Source organism: Leucopleurus acutus, assembly GCF_964270905.1.
Source record: "Leucopleurus acutus genome assembly, chromosome: 5".
NCBI lineage: Eukaryota > Metazoa > Chordata > Mammalia > Artiodactyla > Delphinidae > Leucopleurus > Leucopleurus acutus.
In genome coordinates this window covers 107,333,081-107,353,487 of record NC_139147.1, presented here as the reverse complement: position 1 = coordinate 107,353,487, position 20,407 = coordinate 107,333,081, and the positions used below count along the sequence as shown (strand labels likewise).

Genomic DNA, 20,407 nt, shown 5'->3' with positions numbered 1-20,407 from the left:
TCAGGACTGTGTGTAGGTACATACATGACTGTGCATGGTAATTACTGAGCGCCTCCCTTCCATCTGTCCTCATTTAAAGAGCACCCTGCATCCTTATCCAGTCCTCCCTTTCCTGGATAAGAATCAACGGGGCATGTTATTTATTTTTCAGCAGCTCCGGTCAATGTTTTGCTCAGGTGTCTGGCTTCTCTTGCTGCTCTGTTTGCAACAGCCCAGAAGGTTAGAGCCAGATCAAATTTTACCTCATCTTCTGAGAAACTTCGTGCTCTTATGAATGTCATAGTCCTGTGGCCTATATGTAGGTGTACATATGCATCCACCGTACACACACAAGCACACGTATGTACACACACTAGGATACTTCCTATGTACCAAGTTCTTCACTAGACACTTTCTTCTCAGTTCTCCCATCAACCCTGCAGGTAGATATGATTACCGAAGAGGAAACAGGACTGGTGAGGTTAAACATCATGCCCCAGGTTACACACAGAGCCAAGATTCCCATCCAAGTAGGTCAGCCTCCAAATCTTCTACTTTCTATGTTACAAAAACTGGCTTATAAAATTCCTTTTCATCCCCGCCTTTGGCCCTCCTAATTTCATTCCCTAATCTGACGCCCAGGTTCTCATTATTCAGTTTACATTTTTTAAGCAGATGTTGACTGACAAGTCGGGTTTCTGTATGGAGAAACAGACACCCCAAAAAGAGAAATTATTCTGAACCAGGCGCAACACATTTCGGGGAGTCCCAGCTGTCCCCCACAAACGCGCTTTACCTGCGTGCTACTCCTCAAAGGCGCACTTGCTGCTACTCAACGGTCTATTTTGAGACTGGGTGGGAGACTCGGGCAGCGGACTCCAAGGGCACAGGGAGTGGAATCTACTCAGCTCAGTGAACCTGAAGTTGTTCATTGCGGTGCCGGGTTCAAGAATTCTAGGAATGCCACTGGCAGCTCTGGAGCTGGTCAGGTGACAGGCTGCGCCTCACCCAGTGGAGAGTTACCTCTGAGTGAAACGCTCTGTTTCCTGGGGTGAAACAGAAAGCCTGCTCCAGTAAAGTGGAGTTGTTTTTAACAGCGAAAACAAAACTGCCTGTGTTCATGAAAATCTATACTTTCCCTGAGAAGAATGGAGGGGGAAAAAAAAAAAGCCACGCAGATAACACGGTTTCAATAGGAACTCAAGCAGGTGAATGGGACGGCTATCGGAGCCATTTCTCAACATCCACCCCCCTCCCCTCCCCGGAAGGGAGGAGAATTGCAGCTTAATTAACACTTCCCTCGCCCTCGAGATTTCACGTACAGAGTTTGAAACACTGAGAGTTTGTTCAGGAAGAGTCACAGCTCCTAAAGAAGTCATACTTTTGCTCTGCCTCTAGATCAACATTGTTGAAAGTTTCAGGATGCAGGAAGTTGCTAATAAAGAGAACAAACTCACCCAACGAAGATGCATACCCTGTTTTTTCCCACTTTATTTGCTGGGAGATTCTTGGATCAGACTTAGATTGGTACTTTAAATATTGCAGCAATACTCAGAGAAAATGTTTATCTGCTTCATCTGTTGATACTGCAGAGGAGAAAAAGGTACCGAAGCCCTTCCTTACTGTTTCAAAAGTTAGTGACACATCTTTAAAACATGTTTTAAACCATATTATTCTCTACCCCTAGCTTGTCTGTTCCTATAGTAGGTCTGCTCGTCCCATGGAGTCACCTATCTGCTGACAAAGTGCACAAAAAGCTGTGCTGCAGATAAATTCATCTGCACGATCACCAAGATGTGAACACTGCAGGTGTCTCCCCAGTGGTGCTACCCCATAAAGGTGTGTGCTCAGGGTGGCCACACACCTGCCACTGAACCAGGTCATATGCTTCAGGAGAATAACCTCTTAAATCTTCCTAAACACTTGGTGGTCAGTCTATTTTTACGCCATCCACATGTGGAGGACTGTCCCCTTAAAGAGTTTACTTTATAAAAATAGATAACCTAGTCATCCGTGAGAAGGTGTATTCTCTCACTGATAATTTTCTGATACAGTAGCTGTATTCTATTTCCTTTTAATGGAATAGACTATATTTCTTCAGTCTTCCCTCTTCTTCATCCTCTATTCATTATTCACGGTACTTATCACTAGTTTTTATTCAATTTTCTTTCATTTTTAAATGAGCTTAGGGTCCAGAATTGGACAGAGTATGGGGACCCAGTAAGAAAAGCAGAGTGGTAAGTGCAGGGGGACCTGGACACATCTGGGCTCAGCTCTGCCGTTACCTGCAGTATAAACCTGGGCAGATTAATCAACCTCCCTGAGCCTCGGGTTCCTTATTTACACCTGAGGATGGTGATGTGGGTTGTTGGGAGGTTTAAAGAGATTATGTAAAGCATTTCACACAGATCTGGCGTACAGCAACCACACGAAGAGTGACAGCAATCATATCCTTAATCATATCATTATTCTTGTAGGTCATTCTCCTGTTTACATGTCCCCATGCCATACCTTGTAAATGCTAACGATGACTGTACTGCTACCTGACATTGAATTCACAGCGTTAAAGACGCCTAGGTCTTTCCCATTTGTGTCATATTTATATCCTAGTTGTACTCTCCCCCAGTCTTAAATCTGGGCAGGTCATACACTATCTTGTATGTGTCCCTGTTGATTTCTTGGCAAACTTGCCTTGTTCTCTTGGAGAGACAGCTTTACTGTGATGCTGTCCCCACCATGGCCAAACAGTAACAGTGAATTTTTTTACAGAGCGGATATGGACTGAAATACAATGTATCTCAGACTTTTTGTGGCCAGGTAATCCAAATACCTGAGCTTTCTACTTAAGTGTCACGCTCACTCCCATGTTTATTAGGAAGGAGGGAGGGTATTATACCCTCCAGGGCACCAGAGGGAAAAGTTCTTTATGACTTTTCAAGGTGACCTACGCTGAATGGGGGCCAATAAGACATTGCTGGTTTACTCTATTATGCATCAGTAGATTCTGCTAAACGAAAACACACTTGAACCAGAGGACTTAATCGCCCAGCTATTGGGATACCACTTTTGGGGGGATTTCAATAAACATAACTATCTCAGGAAGCCAAATTATTCTGAAGAAATGAGCCTCTAGCTTCCAACTCCAGGTTAGGATATTCTCTGGTTTCTTCACTTCAGACAATTCTAGAATAGCAATATTTATTTACATTATGCTTTGGACAACACTACTGTGCATCAAAAAATTCTCATTTTATTCACCTGTGTTTAAAATGCCCAGTGACTAACTTAGACCCATTTGGGTTCTAGAAACTTTCAATAAAGTTCTCAGATTTTCCCTTGAAAGAAAGGATTAAAGATTCTTTTCAAGGAGCATCTTTTTCACACAGTGTGAAAGAACTACAGGCGTTCCCATGGGAATGGGCCGCATACATTTCAGCCCTTCCCACAAGATGTCTATTGTTCCCTGGGCGTCTCTTGGCTCCCTCTGCTGTGACATGTTGCTACACTTCACTTCTACTGAAAGCCTTTGAGGCTGGGTTATTCCAAATGATGCTAAAGGACTCAACCCTTGGTGTTTTTGCTAGAACTCATACAGTCTAAGTTTGTAGCAGCCTTGTTATCATAGGCGCATACAAAAAATAGGTTTGGTGACCTGTTTAGGCAAGAGCTCAAAAAATTCTACTTAATTTTGAAAATGTATTGCAACTTATGAGAACACAAATAGATAGGAAACATTTCATCAGGAAAGAAGGAAACATCTAGCAAACTTTCTAAACCAAGAATTTGTGATCTGTCAGAATGATTTCAAGGTGTATCAATTTTCATTTGTAAATTTTGACTTCACAAGACACGTTTGCTCTGGAATTGATACAAATCTCACCAAAAAAATTTTAATTCCAATTTTCTGGGTTTGCTTTTCCAGAGAACATATCCAGAGTTGCAAATTACAAGGAAAATTCAATGTTAAATGTATCTTTATTTACATTTAAATTTCATATATTAAACAACTGCATGACCAATTCAAATAATGCCCTAAGTATTTTTTTTTCTAGTCTTTAAATTGAAAACATATATAAATGTCATGGAATTCAGCAGTTGAGTACTATAGCAATTTAAATATGTATTTGAAAAACAAAAAAGTGGCTAGATTCAGTTATGATTTGTAAGGTATCTGAAACATCAAGGGAAAAAAATGACAGCAACAACAAACAATAATGGTGACTGTCCTACCCAGTGATTGTAATGATGCCACTGAATTTTCTTTGAAAATCATAGGCAGAGTCAGTTTCTTTGCTGGTTGCAAAATGTTTCTTGAGGTAAACAAAAGTATGAAATAGAAATGAGCCTAGACTATTATGGAATAAAACAAAAATGCACATTCTGTGAATCTAGAAGCACAGTTTTCTGCTCCAGAGGCCTAGAGACATGTTTTAATAACCCACAGAGAGGTTGCTTTTTTTTTTTTATCATAATAACTGAAAAGCATGCATACATGGCTAGACACACAGCTCCCGAATGCACTTTATCTGCATAATCAGCCACAGCCGCTGGAAGTTTCTCTGCCCCAGTCCCGAAGCCCACTCCTTGCCCCAGTACCGCTTCTGACGTTTACTTTAATTAGCTTTTGTTTTTGCTGAACAAAAGGACAGGAAAGAAGACAGCCGTACCTCTTAGCACAGGAAACTCTGGCCATCATAGGAAATAGATGGAAAAATGCTTGATCTTTAGAGCAATTCGGCAGGAACCCACGACCATGCTCAGAAGCAGCCCAGTCGCCCCTGCCTGGTTCTGTCCTGTCGGCAGGCAGCAGCCGTGTTTTCCTGAGCTGCTTGTCAAGCCTGAGGTACACTTGATTCCCTCCCCTGGACTCACCATGCTGAATCGAGCAAATGAGTAACTTCTCCTCCCTCTTTCAAACTTCTGCTTCGTGCTAACAACTGGCACAAAGCTTCACTTATTTCTGCAGTAGATTTACAGAAGCCTCTCGGAGCAGATCCGTAGATTGAAAAGAATTAGAAGATTTGCCTAACAACCAGTAATTTAGGTGCTGTTAATGAATAGCTCACTCTAAGAAATCAAGGAAGTTTTAGGTTAATATCAGATGTGGGGCCTTTTATCAGGCAGGCATCAGTGAAAAGGTCTGGGGAGGGATGGAGGGAGGAATGTAGTGGAATGAGATAGTATTGAAGCCAAATATGATAGAAGAAAAATACCACAAGAGAAGGAAAATAACTAGTCTCAGTGAGCAAACAATCTAACTATATTAGTATTGCTAGTGAAACCCTGAACAACTGAATGAAGCATCTGGTAGCACTAGGGATCGTTCCAAGCCAGCACTGTCCCTTCTTGTGCCCATCCAAATTGCTAATTCACTTCCTCTTACCATCCAAATATGGAACTCCTCTTCTCAGGCCTAATACACTGAGGATCCCTTACAAGCAGTCCTACATATCCTTACATCTCTCTCTCTCCTTTAAGGAGAGTGCTCTTCAAACCTCTAATGCATACATTAATTGGTGGTACCCAGTGGATTGTTGTATCTGGAGGCACTTCTCTCCCCTTATGTACATGACATGGGCTTTCTACACTTACTGATCTGAGGTTTTGCCTGCACACAAAGCAATAGAATATTTCTGAGCCTCTTCTAACTAGAGCTTTCAGTCAAATGAAGTATGTGAGTGTGGTGGGGTAGTGTGGTGGGGTAGTGTGTACAAGTTGCACAGATATCAAGGTTTCCATGTCATTGGCAATCATGCTACCATGTAAATAAATTGCTGGCTCAGTTAAAAGTCATTCTCATGGGGTGAAGAGGACTTTCTTCTGTGTTTACTGCCCAACATCCACTCATCCTACTTCTGGTAAAAACTATACCCAAACTTTCCTTGGAAATGATGTCCTTTAGATAGAGTTGATTTACATAAACAGGTTGGATCTTAGCCAATCAGAGAATTGGATTCTCCTAACCATAGTGATTAATTTAGGGGAGGTGTATGACCCCTTCCAGCCCAATGAAAGTCAAGATAAAGATGATTGTTTGGCTTTGGGGGGACAGAGTCTTTCCTGCTAGACTTGATGATGTGATACAAGGTCTGGTTGCTCTTGCCACCAAAACACAAATCTTGTGACTTTGTTTAAGCTCTTAAACCAGCTGCTTCTGATATTGGCAAGAGCCACCCTTCACTGTAAGCCTTTATAGCTTCAGTGATTTTAGGTTGGGTTTTCTGCCATTTGTTTTGAAAAAGTTTTACGGGACAGAATCAGCTAAAGACAGGTTTGTGGATGGGCTCTCCTGGGTCCCCACAGGGCAGCTCCTTGCAAAGGAAGTGGACAACCACCTCTGTCAGACGGGCCTCTTCAGTGACAACCACAGGCTTCCACAGACAACAGGTAGAGACAGGAAAGGCCTACAAGGAATGTAGTCATTCAGTGTACTTGAAACTGGGACATTCCAAATTAATTCTTTTCAAACAATTATATGTTAACTTCCCCAAATATTTCCACTTTAACCACCTAAACTTGTTTGGTGGATCCCAGTCACGTACTATGTGACCTTAACAAACCTAATCATGGAATCCATCCATCCATGTACAATTTTCATAAATTCCTTTGGGTAATTAGTTTCACAGAGAGTATTGCTCTCCCCCCTCCCCTGTTTCTGCACAACTTCCACCCCTTCCCACACTCCCTTGGCAAACTTGAAATAAAGAATCTCTAACCACAGTCAAACTAAGATGCTTCCTTTACAGAACATATATAAATTCTAAAATGGCTTTAAATGTGTAAATTATATATAAACACTGAGAATTCCTGGATGATTTCATTTTCTATAAATAATTTTTCTTACCTGAAACCACTCACACTGCTTCAGGTATACCATTTCTGTGTTCAGTCTCCCAGGTTTGCAAGAGTCCATTAGAAACACAGAAATTCACACAGGTCCAGGAACTTCCTTTTAGCTCAGCAAAATAACACATGGCTTGAACTGCAAGAGTTTGTTTGTTTGTTTTTTTGGTTTGTTCGTTTGTTTTAGGAAAAGGAGAATAAGGACCTGGGGCTAGGTTTATTGTCTATTTCATTAAAATAAAGAATACTTTGATTTTAAAAATGTGGTAGTGGGAATTCCCTGGCAGTCCAGTGGTTAGGACTCTGTGCTTCCACTGCGAGGGCAGGGGACACGTGGGTTCGATCCCTGGTCAGGGAACTAAGATCCCACAAGCCACAAGGCTCACATACAATGACCCTGTCACATCCTAGATCCTGTCCATTCTGTGTCCTCCACATTCTTTATTATATGTGGTGGGCAGATCTTAAGGTGACCCTCAATGATCCGTTTTCTGATGTTCATGCCCTGTGTAATTTTCTCTCCTTGAGTGTGAGTGGAACTTGTGACTTGCTTCTAAGAAATAGAATACGGCAAAGATGGTGGAAGGTTACTCCCACGATTACCTAATGTTATCTGGGACTCCATCTTGCTGACAGACTCACTCTCAGATTCTCCTTGCTGGCTTGATGAAGTAATTGGTCCTACGTGACAAAGAACTATGGGAGGCCTCTAGGAACTGAGGGCAGCGTCCAGCCAAGAACCAGCAAGAAGCCAGGGCCTTCAGTCCTACAGACACAAGGAAATGAATTCTTCCATCAACCTGAGTGAACTTGGAGGAGGACTCTTTCCCAGTCAAGTTTCCATAGAACACAGCCCAGCCATCGCCTGGACTGCAGCCTTGTGAAGCCCCGAGCAGAGGACCCACCTAAGGCATGCCTGGATTCCTGACCTACAGAAAATGTGGAACAATAGATGTGTGCCGTTTTAAACCACTAAGTTCATGACAATTTGTTATAGAGCAATAGAAAACTAATACATGACCATTCCCCCCTCTCCACTGTGATAGCTAGATAGCTTTGTTTCTGTTAAATTCTTTTTTTTTTTTTGTCTGTTAAATTCTTCATCCTCTCTTATCTGGATAGTGACAGAAGTCTCCTAGCAGATCTCCCTGCCTCCAGCATGGCCCCTTCAATTCCATTCTCAACTTTGATTAGCTTTCTCAAATAAAATATGATATATGACTCTTTTACTTAAAAATGAGTAAGTGACAGCTCACTGCCTGAAGATGAAATCCGAACTTCTTTACTTGGTATACAAAGGGCTTTGTAATCTGGCTCCCACCCCGCTTCAAGCTTGCTGCACCACCCACGCACACACAGCCCTGTGTAGTGAGGCCAGTGCCTGCAGAATACATCCAGGAGCCTATCACCTTTCACTCTCCTCTCTTTACTACCACTACTACTGTGATCCAAACACCATTATTTCATGTCTCACTTGGATTATTGCAATAGCTCCCTGGCTTCTGTTCTTGCCTTGCTAAAATATAGTCTTAACAGAACATCTAGATGATCCTATGAAAATGCAAGTCAAAACTGACTCCCTTCTGTTCAATACTCTCCGGTGGAATGGCTCTCCATCTCACCCTGACTCAGAGCCAAAGTCCTTTCGATGATCAGCAAAGCCTTGTATGATACAGCTTTCCCCCCCTTCTTCCTCCTTGTCTTCAACTTCATCTACCACTCTTGTTTTTGCTCTCTCTGCTCCAGCCACACTGGAGCTACACAAAGTTTTCTTCTTCCTTGCTATTCCTTGGACACAGTAGATATATTTCCACCAGAGGGCATTTGTATTTGTGTTCCCTCTGCCTGGAAGGCCCTACCCCCAGAGGTCCTTATGGCTGGTTCCTTGACTTCATATGTTTACCCACATATCACCTTAGCGTGCTTTGCTTGACCACTGTCTATAAAACAGTGACATTCCCTGCCTCCCTTGCATGTCTCAGTTCCTGTTTTATTTATTTATTTATTTATTTATTGGCTGCATTGGGTCTTCGTTGCTGCGTGCAGGCTTTCTCTAGTTGCGACGAGTGGGGGCTACTCCTCGTTGCGGTGCACGGGCTTCTCATTGCGGTGGCTTCCCTTGTTGCGGAGCACGGGCTCTAGGCACGCAGGCTTCAGTAGTTGTGGCACGTGGGCTCAGTAGTTGTGGCTTGTGGGCTCTAGAGCACAGGCTCAGTAGTTATAGTGCATGGGCTTAGTTGCTCCATGGCATGTGGGATCTTCCCGGACCAGGGCTCGAACCCGTGTCCCCTGCATTGGCAGGCAGATTCTTAACCACTGCGCTACCAGGGAAGCCCATTGCATGTTTTATTTTTAAATTTTTGTCCATACCACTTACTGTCACCTGACATACTATATATGTTTTCCTCCAACATATATTTACTTCTTTCTTTGTAAAAAATTTTTATTACACTTCTTTCTCACCATTCCTCCAAAACTATAAACCTCATGGAGGTAGGAACTTTGTTCAGTTGATTCCGTAGAGTTCAACCTGGTGTCTGGCATATAGTATGGACCTGACTTGTTGAATAACCTTTGAGTAAATAAAGGAAGGTAATTTAAGCTTAATCAGACTCTCCATGCAAGACTGTAATTTAGAAGTGAACAACCTGATGAAGGATAACTGTGTAGAACCCACTTTGTCATTTAGTTTGGTAAAAGAAACATCCATCTTTCATGGGCAGGAGTGGTGGCAAGGTCACGGTCCTGGCTCAACACAGGCACCTGTGGGACCAGGCTGGAGGTGGTTTCCTCACAGTTCCCAGTGCAGGAGCAGAAGGGACTTCCCCACCTGTTCTCCAATGATCCTTCACTCCTCCCAGCATTCTGGGAACTTCTAATATGGATTTTTAATGAAAATCCATTTCTGTTTAATCAACCCCAAACTGCTTCCACCGCTTGCAACTAAAAAAAGGAACGATGATACAGCCATCATTCTCCCTTTTGCTACTGTGCCTTGTACCTGGCAGCCCCTCTACCTGGAACGCCTGGTCTGTTTATAAAGTGCCAGCTCATCCTTTCACCATGATTCTTACCTCTTCCTCTCTGTAAAGATACTCATGCCAAGTAGAGCTGACCTCATCGTCTTTTGTTTCCACAGGGCACTTGTACAGAAGGCTACCATATTAATCTCATTATCTCCCACTAGCTGACAAACCCTTATGGGCAGGGACCAGGTTTTAATTCATCTGAGAAACTCCAGCTCTAGCCTACTATCTGGCACAGAGGAGGACTTCAATAAAAATTTCATGAATAAAGGCTTCCTTTTTAAAGCATCAGTAAAACAGTAATTCTGTAATTGAAAAGAATTCTGATGCAGAAACAAAGAAATATACAGCAAATAAATCAATTTGGCTGAGATATAATTATTTTCTTGTTAAATTGGTAAAAAAAAAAATTTTTTTTTAATTTTCCTAGTACTGGTAAGGAGGCATATCCTTTACCAAAAAAACTCTAACCAGCCCAATCAGAGAAACAGAGAGAAGACACAAATTACCTGTATCAGGAATAAAAGAGTTGACATCACTACAGATACTATAGGTATATAATACTTCAATCACTTAACAGTATAACATGGTGCTCTAGCTTATTCGTTATTTTTTTATTTAAATTTTTAAAAATTTTTTAAATAATTTATTTATTTTTGGCTGCGTTGGGTCTTTGTTGCTGCATGTGGGGTTTCTCTAGTTGCGGTGAGCGGGGGCTACTCTTCATTGAGGTGTGTGGGCTTCTCATTGTGGTGGCTTCTCTTGTTGCGGAGCATGGGCTCTAGGAGCATGGGCTTCAGTAGTTGTGGCACGCAGGCTCAGTAGTTGTGGCTCGCGGTCCCAGTTGCCCCACGGCATGTGGGATCTTCCAAGACCAGGGCTCGAACCCGTGTCCCCTGCATTGGCAGGTGGATTATTAACTACTGTGCCACCAGGGAAGTCCAATTCATTCTTTTTAAATCTGCATTTTATTCTACTGTATGGATATGGCATAATTTATTTAGTAATGGGTGTTTGGGTAATTCCAATCTTTCTTCATTCCTACAAATAGAGTAGAAAATTAGAATAGAAGCTTTTAGCTTTTAAAAAATTCATCTTTCCTTTTATGGTTCATACTTTTAATGTCTAATATAGAGATTTTTCATATTTAGGTTTTAATGCAAAATTTATTGTTTATAATGTGAGGTAGGAATCTGGTTTTATTAGTATATATGTATATACATATATGTGTATGTATATATATATAATTTTTCTAGCATGATTTCTTTTTGTAAATAGTCTGCTCTTTACCCATTGATTTATTATACCAGCTCTGTTATAGTCCACATTTACATATATGTTTGGGTTTATTTCAGGAGTACCTATTATATTCCATTGGCCTATTTGTTTTCCTCTGTGCCAATACTACACAGTTTTGATGATCTTAGCTTTTTAATATATCTTGCATATATCTTTAACATGTCTTGCATATGTCTTTAATATTGTATAGAAAGAGTACCCCTTCTTTGTGCTTTCTTTTTGAAATTGTGTAAGCAATTCTTTGACCTTTACAGCTTGTTGACCACATAAATTTTAGACTCAGTTAATATTTTTTCATAGAAATCAATTTGAGATTTTGATTAGAATTGTAATTAAAATTATATGGATTTTAATGAATTTTATAGATTATTTCGGAAGTACTGATTTCTTCTTTAAAATTATTTATTTATTTGCACTGGGTCTTAGTTACGGCAGGTGGGCTACTTGATTGTGGCTCGCCAGCTCCTTAGTTGTGGCATGTGAACTTTTAGCTGCTGCATGTGTGTGGGATCTAGTTCCCCAACCAGGGATTGAACCCGGGCCTCCTCCATTGGGAGTGCAGAGTTTATCCACTGCACCAGCAGGGAAGTCCCTTGATATCTTTTCAGTGTTGATTTATTTAATTCATGAGCAAGGTACAATTTCCACTTAATTCAAGTTCTCTTTTATATTATTCAATAACATATTTTTTTATGAAGTTCATGCACATATTTGTAGGATTTGCTCCCAGGTAATTTGTAACTTAGGTACTGTTGTATAATTTTTTTGTGATTCTTTTTTTAAATTACATTTTCTACTTTATTATTCCTAGTGTAAGGGAGCCTTAAAGAAATTTGTATATTAATCTTGTATCCAAAACCTTGTTGAATACTTTTAGTAGTTTTAAAAGTTTATCTATAGAGACTTTTGAATGTAGATAATCTTACCATCTGTAAATAGGACAGTTTTATCCATCCCCCCCCAATTTATATTCCTCTTCTTTTTTATTCATTTGAACCTCTTCTGATGTTTTTAACCCATTTTGCCATTAGTCATTTCAAAGAACCAGCATCGGTTTCGTTGTTCAGTCCTATTTTTCTTTTTAGTTTCTGTTTCATTAACTTCTGCTTTTATCACTATTGTTTCTTTTCTACAAATTTTATTGGGTTTACATTTTTTTCCCCTAGTCCCTTGGAATGACTAGCTTAGCCATACATAATTTTTAGTTTTCTAAAAAATTTCCTTTATATTGTATTTATAGATTTTATACTCTTCATTACTTCCCTCCTTCTGCTTTCTATGGGTTTATTTTGCTGTTCTTTTCTATTTTCCTGAGTTTGAAGTTGAGGTTATTGATTTTCACCCTTCCTTCTTTCTTCATATTTGCCTTTAAAACTAAATTTTCTTTTAAGCATAGTTTTAGCTGTCACTCATAAGTTTTGATATGTGGTATTTTTATCATTATTGAGTTCATAATATTTTCTATTTTCATCATGACTTCTTTGACCCATGACTTATTTAGAAGTTTATTGTTTAATTTCCAAACATTTAGTGATTTTCTAGTTGCCTTTTTATTCCCCCATTTTAGGCAGAGAATCCACTCTATTCAATCCCTTAAAATGCTTTGAATATTGTTTTATGTCTCAGCATATGGTCTTTTAAAATATGACTGTATGTTGGATTCAGTGTTCTGTTTATGTACACTAGATCAAATTTACAAATTAGCTTTCCAAATGTTATAATATTACTTTTGTTTTTTACATCTTTATTGGAGTATAATTACTTTACAATGGTGTGTTAGTTTCTGCTTTATAACAAAGTGAATCAGTTATACATATACATATGTTCCCATATCTCTTCCCTCTTGCATCTCCCTCCCTCCCACCCTCCCTATCCCACCCCTTTAGGTGGTCACAAACCACCGAGCTGATCTCCCTGTGCTATGCAGCTGCTTCCCACTAGCTATCTATTTTATGTTTGGTAGTGTATATATGTCCATGCCACTCTCTCACTTTGTCACAGCTTACCTTTCCCCCTCCTCATATCCTCAAGTCCATTCTCTAGTAGGTCTGTGTCTTTATTCCTGTCTTACCCCTAGGTTCTTCATGACATTTTTTTCCCTTAAATTCCATATATATGTGTAAGCATATGGTATTTGTCTTTCTCTTTCTGACTTACTTCACTCTGTATGACAGACTCTAGGTCCATCCATCTCATTACAAATAGCTCAATTTCGTTTCTTTTTATGGCTGAGTAATATTCCATTGTATATATGTCCCACATCTTCTTTATCCATTCATCCGATGATGGACACTTAGGTTGTTTCCATCTCCGGGCTATTGTAAATAGAGCTGCAATGAACATTTTGGTACATGACTCTTTTTGAATTATGGATTTCTCAGGGTATATGCCCAGTAGTGGGATTGCTGGGTCATATGGTAGTTCTATTTGTAGTTTTTTAAGGAACCTCCATACTGTTCTCCATAGTGGCTGTACCAATTCACATTCCCACCAGCAGTGCAAGCGTGTTCCCTTTTCTCCACACCCTCTCTAGCATTTATTCTTTCTAGATTTTTTGATGATGGCCATTCTGACTGGTGTGAGATGATATCTCATTGTAGATTTGATTTGCATTTCTCTAATGATTAATAATGTTGAGCATTCTTTCATGTGTTTGTTGGCAGTCTGTATATCTTCTTTGGAGAAATGTCTATGTAAGTGTTCTGCCCATTTTTGGATTGGTTTGTTTGTTTTTTTGATATTTAGCTGCATGAGCTGCTTATAAATTTTGGAGATTAATCCTTTGTCAGTTGCTTCATTTGCAAATATTTTCTCCCATTCTGAGGGTTGTCTTTTGGTCTTCTTTATGATTTCCTTTGCTGTGCAAAACCTTTGAAGATTCATTAGGTCCCATTTGTTTCTTTTTGTTTTGATTTCTGTTTCTCTAGGAGGTGGGTCAAAAAGGATCTTGCTGCGATTTATGTCATAGAGTGTTCTGCCTATGTTTTCCTCTAAGAGCTTGATAGTTTTGGGCCTTACATTTAGGTCTTTAATCCATTTTGAGCTTATTTTTGTGTATGGTGTTAGGGAGTGATCTAATCTCATACTTTTACATGTACCTGCCCAGTTTTCCCAGCACCACTTATTGAAGAGGCTGTCCTTTCTCCACGGTACATTCCTGCTTCATTTATCAAAGATAAGGTGACCATATGTGCGTGGGTTTATCTCTGGGCTTTCTATCCTGTTCCATTGATCTATCTTTCTGTTTTTGTGCCAGTACCATACTGTCTTGATTACTGTAGCTTTGTAGTATAGTGTGAAGTCAGGGAGCCTGATTCCTCCAGCTCCGTTTTTCATTCTCAAGATTGCTGTGGCTATTCGGGGTCTTTTGTGTTTCCATACAAATTGTGAAATTTTTTGTTCTAGTTCTGTGAAAAATGCCAGTGGTAGTTTGATAGGGATTGCATTGAATCTGTAGATTGCTTTGGGTCGTAAAGTCATTTTCACAATGTTGATTCTTCCAACCCAAGAACATGGTATATCTCTCCATCTATTTGTATCATCTTTAATTTCTTTCATCAGTGTCTTATAATTTTCTGCATAAAGGTCTTTTGTCTCCTTAGGTAGATTTATTCCTAGATATTTTATTCTTTTTGTTGCAATGGTAAATGGGAGTGTTTTCTTGATTTCACTTTCAGATTTTTCATCATTAGTGTATAGGAATGCCAGAGATTTCTGTGCATTAATTTTGTATCCTGCAACTTTACCAAATTCATTGATTCGCTCTAGTAGATTTCTGGTAGCATCTTTAGGATTCTCTATGTATAGAATCATGTCATGTGCAAACAGTGACAGCTTTACTTCTTCTTTTCCGATTTGGATTCCTTTTATTTCCTTTTCTTCTCTGATTGCTGGGGCTAAAACTTCCAAAACTATGTTGAATAATAGTGGTGAGAGTGGGCAACCTTGTCTTGTTCCTGATCTTAGTGGAAATGGTTTCAGTTTTTCACCATTGAGGATGCTGTTGGCTGTGGGTTTGTCATATTTGGCCTCTACTATGTTGAGGAAAGTTCCCTCTATGCCTACTTTCTGGAGGGTTTTTATCATAAATGGGTGTTGAATTTTGTCTAAAGCTTTCTCTGCATCTATTGAGATGACCATATGGTTTTTCTCCTTCAATTTGTTAATGTAGTGTATCTCATTGATTGATTTGCGTATATTGAAGAATCCTTGCATTCCTGGAATAAACCCCAGTTGATCATGGTGCATGAACCTTTTAATGTGCTGTTGGATTCTGTTTGCTAGTATTTTGTTGAGGATTTTTACATGTATCTTCATCAGTGATATTGGCCTGTAGTTTTCTTTCTTTGTGACATCCTTGTCTGGTTTTGGTATCAAGGTGATGGTGGCCTCGTAGAATGAGTTTGGGAGTGTTCCTCCCTCTGCTATATTTTGGAAGAGTTTGAGAAGGATAGGTGTTAGCTTTTCTCTAAATGTTTGATAGAATTTGCCTGTGAAGACATCTGGACCTGGGCTTTTGTTTGTTGGAAGATTTTTAATCACAGTTTCAATTTCAGTGCTTGTGATTGTTCTGTTCATATTTTCTATTTCTTCCTGATTCAGTCTTGGCAGGTTGTGCATTTCTAAGAATTTGTCCATATCTTCCAGGTTGTCCATTTTATTGGCATAGTGTTGCTTGTAGTAATCTCTCATGATCTTTTGTATTTCTGCAGTGTCAGTTGTTACTTCTCCTTTTTCGTTTCTAATTCTATTGATTTGAGTCTTCTCCCTTTTTCTCTTGATGAGTCTGGCTAATGGTTTATCAATTTTGTTTATCTTCTCAAAGAACCAGCTTTTAGTTTTATTGATCTTTTCTATTGTTTCCTTCATTCCTTTTTCATTTATTTCTGATCTGATCTTTATGATTTCTTTCCTTCTGCTAACTTTGGGGTTTTTTGGTTCTTCTTTCTCTAATTGCTTTAGGTGCAAGGTTAGGTTGTTTATTCGAGATGTTTCCTGTTTCTTAAGGTAGGATTTTATTGCTATAAACTTGCCTCTTAGAACTGCTTTTGCTGTATTCCATAGGTTTTGGGTCGTCGTGTCTCCATTGTCATTTGTTTCTAGGCATTTTTTGATTTCCTCTTTGATTTCTTCAGTGATCACTTCGTTATTAAGTAGTGTATTGTTTAGCCTCCATGTGTTTGTATATTTTACAGATCTTTGCCTGTAATTGATATCTAGTCTCATACAGTTGTGGTCGGAAAAGATACTTGATACGATTTCAATTTTCTTATATTTACCAAGGCTTGAATTGTGACCCAAGATATGATCTATCCTGGAGAACGTTCCATGAGCACTTGAGAAAAATGTGTACTCTGTCGTTTTTGGATGGAATGTCCTATAAGTATCAATTAAGTCCATCTTGTTTAATTTATCATTTAAAGCTTGTGTTTCCTTATTTATTTTCATTTTGGATGATCTGTCCATTGGTAAAAGTGGGGTGTTAAAGTCCCCTACTATGAATGTGTTACTGTCGATTTCCCCTTTTATAGCTGTTAGTATTGGCCTTATGTATTGAGGTGCTCCTATGTTGGGTGCATAAATATTTACAATTGTTATATCTTCTTCTTGGATCGATCCCTTGATCATTATGTAGTGTCCTTCTTTGTCTCTTCTAATAGTCTTTATTTTAAAGTCTATTTTGTCTGATATGAGAATTGCTACTCCAGATTTGTTTTGGTTTCCATTTGCATGGAATATCTTTTTCCATCCCCTTACTTTCAGTGTGTATGTGTCTCTAGGCCTGAAGTGGGTCTCTTGTAGACAGCATATATATGGGTCTTGTTTTTGTATCCATTCAGCCAGTCTGTGTCTCTTGGCGGGAGCATTTAATCCATTTACATTTAAGGTAATTATCGATATGTATGTTCCTATTCCCATTTTCTTAATTGTTTTGGGTTTGTTATTATAGGTCTTTTCCTTCTCTTGTGTTTCTTGCCTAGAGAAAATCCTTTAGCATTTGTTGTAAAGCTCGTTTGGTGGTGCTGAACTCTCTCTGCTTTTGCTTATCTGTAAAGGTTTTAATTTCTCCATCAAATCTGCATGAGATCCTTGATGGGTAGAGTAATCTTGGTTGTAGGTTTTTCTCCTTCATCACTTTAAATATGTCCTGCCAGTCCCTTCTGGCTTGCAGAGTTTCTGATGAAAGATCAGCTGTTAACCTTATGGGGATTCCTTTGTGTGTTATTTGTTGTTTTTCCCTTGCTGCTTTTAATATTTGTTGTTTGTATTTAAGTTTTGACAGTTTGATTAATATGTGTCTTGGCATATTTCTCCTTGGATTTATCCTGTATGGGACTCTCTGTGCTTCCTGGACTTTTTAAAACTATTTCCTTTCCCATATTAGGGAAGTTTTCAACTATAATCTCTTCAAATATTTTCTCAGTCCCTTTCTTTTTCTCTTCTTCTTCGGGAACCCCTATAATTCGAATGTTGGTGCATTTAATGTTGTCCCAGAGGTCTCTGAGACTGTCCTCAGTTCTTTTCATTCTTTTTTCTTTATTCTGCTCTGCAGTGGTTATTTTCACTATTTTATCTTCCAGGTCACTTATTCGTTCTTCTACGTCAGTTATTCTGCTATTGATCTCATCTAGAGTATTTTTCATTTCATTTATTGTGTTGTTCATCGTTGGTTTTTTCATCTTTAGTTCTTCTAGGTCCTTGTTAAATGTTTCTTGCATTTTCTCTATTTCCAAGATTTTGGATCATCTTTACTATCATTATTCTGAATTCTTTTTCAGGTAGACTGCGTATTTCATCTTCATTTGTTAGGTCTCATGGGTTTTTATCTTGCTCCTTCATCTGCTGTGTGTTCTTCTGTCTTCTCATTTTGCTTATCTTACTGTGTTTGGGGTCTCCTTTTTGCAGGCTGCAGGTTCATAGTTCCTGTTGTTTTTGGTGTCTGTCCCCAGTGGCTAAAGTTGGTTCAGTGGATTGTGTAGGCTTCCTGGTAGAGGGGACTAGTGCCTGTGTTCTGGTGGATAAGGCTGGATCTTGTCTTTCTGGTGGGCAGGTCCACGTCTGGTGGTGTGTTTTGGGGTGTCTGTGGACTTATTATGATTTTAGGCAGCCTCTCTACTAATGGGTGGTGTTGTGTTCCTGCCTTGCTAGTTGTTTGGCATAGCATGTCCAGCACTGTAGCTTGCTGGTCGTTGAGTGAAGCTGGGTGTTGGTGTTGAGATGGAGCTCTCTGGGAGATTTTTGCCGTTTGATATTACATGAAGCTGGGAGGTCTCTTGTGGACCAGTGTCCTGAAGTTGGCTCTCCCACCTCAGAGGCACAGCACTGACTCCTGTCTGCAGCACCAAGAGCCTTTCATCCACATGGCTCAGAATAAAAGGGAGAAAAAGTAGAAAGAAAGAAAGAGGATAAAATAAAATAAAGTAAGGTAAAATAAAATTAAGTTATTAAAATGAAAAAATAATTATTAAGAAAAAGAAATTTTTTAAGTAAAAAAAAAACCCACAAAAAACGGACGGATAGAACCCTAGGACAAATGGTGAAAGCAAAGCTATACAGACAAAATCTCACACAGAAGCATACACATACAGACTCACAAAAAGAGGAAAAGAGGAAAAAATAATAAATCTTGCTCTCAAAGTCCACCTCCTCATTTGGGATGATTCGTTGCCTATTCATGTATTCCACAGATGCAGGGTACATCAAGTTGATTGTGGAGCTTTAATCCACTGCTTCTGAGGCTGCTGGGAGAGATTTCCCTTTTTCTTCTTTGTTCGCACATCTCCTGGCGTTCAGTTTTGGATTTGGCCCCGCCTCTGCGTGTAGGTCGCCGGAGGGCGTCTGTTCTTCGCTCCGACAGGATGTGGTTAAAGGAGCCGCTGATTCGGGGGCTCTGGCTCACTCAGGCTGCGGGGAGGGAGGGGTACAGAGTGTGGGGCGAGCCTGCAGCGGATCCAGGGAAGTTGTCCCTGGATCCCAGGACCCTGGCAGTGGCGGGCTGCACAGGCTTCCCGGAAGGGAGGTGTGGAGAGTGACCTGTGCTCACACACAGGCTTCTTGGTGGCCGCAGCAGCAGCCTTAGCATCTCATGCCCATCTCTGGGGTCCGCGCTGTTAGCCACGGCTCACGCCCGTCTCTGGAGCTCCGTTAAGCAGCGCTCTTAATCCCCTCTCCTCTCGCACCAGGAAACAAAGAGGGAAGAAAAAGTCTCTTGCCTCTTCGGCAGGTACAGACTTTTTCCGGGACTCCTTCCCGGCTAGCCGTGGTGCACTAACCCCTTCAGGCTGTGTTCACGCTGCCAGTCCTCTCCCTGCGCTCCGACCGAAGCCTGATCCTCAGCTTCCAGCCCTGCCCGCCTCGGCGGGTGAGCAGACAAGCCTCTCGGGCTGGTGAGTGCTGGTCGGCTCTGATCCTCTGTGCGGGAATCTCTCCGCTTTGCCCCCCACACCCCTGTTGCTGTGCTCTCCTCCAGGGCTCCGAAGCTACCCCCTCTTCCACCCGCAGTCTCTGCCCACGAAGGGGCTTCTAGTGTGTGGAAACCTTTCCTCCTTCACAGCTCCCTCCCACTGGTGCAGGTCCCATCCCTATTCTTTTGTCTGTTTATTCTTTTTTCTTTTGCCCTACCCAGGTACGTGGGGAGTTTCTTGCCTTTTGGGAGGTCTGAGGTCTCCTGCCAGCGTTCAGTAGGTGTTCTGTAGGAGTTGTTCCATGTGTAAATGTATTTCTGATGTATCTGTGGGGAGGAAGGTGATCTCAGCGTGTTACTCTTCCGCCATCTTTCCCCTCTAATATTACTTTTTATATGGCTTTTTGAATTAGATATTTCAAGATGCGTTACAATTTTCTGCTATGTTTTAGAATTGTCCATTTCTCCGTTGGTCTCTTTTGAAGTTCTGTCTATTTTGTAATTATACTATTGTGAGGCTCTGTTATACTTAGAAAATTGGAATTGTTATCATCTCTGGTGGTTGAAAACTTTTATTATTAAGAAGCGTTCCTTACTGGTAATAATGATTTTTCTTCTAAAGTGAGCTTTGTTTGACAATAATATAATTATGCAGTATATCTTTTGGTTAATATTTGTATGCTCTAGATCCTAATTTCAACCTCTCGTTATCCTTATGTTTTGGACATGTCTCTTTTTTACATCATATAGTTTTGCCCCCTCAATCTCATTACTTTCATGTTTTAATTAGAATATTTAAACCATTTTCATTTAATCTAATTACTTACATATTTGGGTTTAAGTTTATCATTATAGT

The 20,407-nt window shown here is 40.1% G+C and overlaps 1 protein-coding gene across 4 annotated transcripts in view; it reads right to left on the bottom strand.

The window, feature by feature from the left end:
• The window catches only part of VEPH1 (ventricular zone expressed PH domain containing 1), a 215,110-nt gene extending 210,338 nt beyond the window's left edge, over nucleotides 1-4,772 (bottom strand). For all 4 annotated transcript variants that reach the window (XM_082839608.1, XM_082839609.1, XM_082839610.1 and 1 more), the window contains exon 1: nucleotides 4,647-4,772. The gene's annotated coding sequence lies outside the window, so the exon portion shown is untranslated. The remainder of the gene's footprint in view (nucleotides 1-4,646) is intronic.
• Between the last annotated feature and the right edge of the window lie 15,635 nt (nucleotides 4,773-20,407).